This window comes from Olea europaea, unplaced genomic scaffold, assembly GCF_002742605.1.
Source record: "Olea europaea var. sylvestris unplaced genomic scaffold, O_europaea_v1 scaffold1853, whole genome shotgun sequence".
NCBI lineage: Eukaryota > Viridiplantae > Streptophyta > Magnoliopsida > Lamiales > Oleaceae > Olea > Olea europaea.
In genome coordinates, this window is record NW_019236310.1 from 73,357 (window position 1) to 74,148 (window position 792).

Genomic DNA, 792 nt, shown 5'->3' on the forward strand with positions numbered 1-792 from the left:
ATGGTGGGCTCCTGGATGTTGTGGAAAGAGGCGTCATTAGGGGTGGAGATGCCTCTTTCCGTTTTCCAGATCCTCTATATTCCTAAGGTTACTGCCGGGGGGGATAAGACCCGGGGTTGGTACTACCTGACGTCATGGGGTTCCCACACTCCATTTGTGATCGATCTGCCGAGCTCCATCAAGGAATGGAAGAGCTCTTGGTGCTGGGCAGCGGGGCGATGGGACACAATGGAGGGGGACCCCCTGGCGCCTCTTACAGTCCCGGCGAAGTATTCAACACTTAGTGAGTATAGTAGTTGATATTTTGTTTCTCTTCGGCCGGGCTTGTGTTTAACAGATGTTTCTTTTCGCAGGTTCCCTCCCTCGGTGCGAGCTATCGACAGAGGACTTCGACATCATCTGTGTTATTTATCAGCTGCCTCAGAAGAAGAGGTCCTATCACAGGCTGATTCGGAAAAACATACACTTCGTCACTCACGACTTAATGGCGTCCCAAGGTAATAGGACCGGAGCCCACACTCTTTTAACCCGAGCTCCCTATACTTGTATTAATTCCACACTCGTTTCTTTGCAGATAACTTCAACAAGAAGCTGCCAGTACGCCCTGACTTCAAAACTATTCAGAAAATGATGGCTGAAGCAAGGGCGTTGAAGGCCTCCTCTTCTTTATATAAGAAGCAAATGGAGGAGCTGGTGGAGGCCAGTAAGAGACTTCAGCCTCCGACGGAGGAGGAGGTTCAGGAGGATCCGGAGGCCGACCTCCGAAGGAAGGGCAAGAAGAGTGCTGCCCCT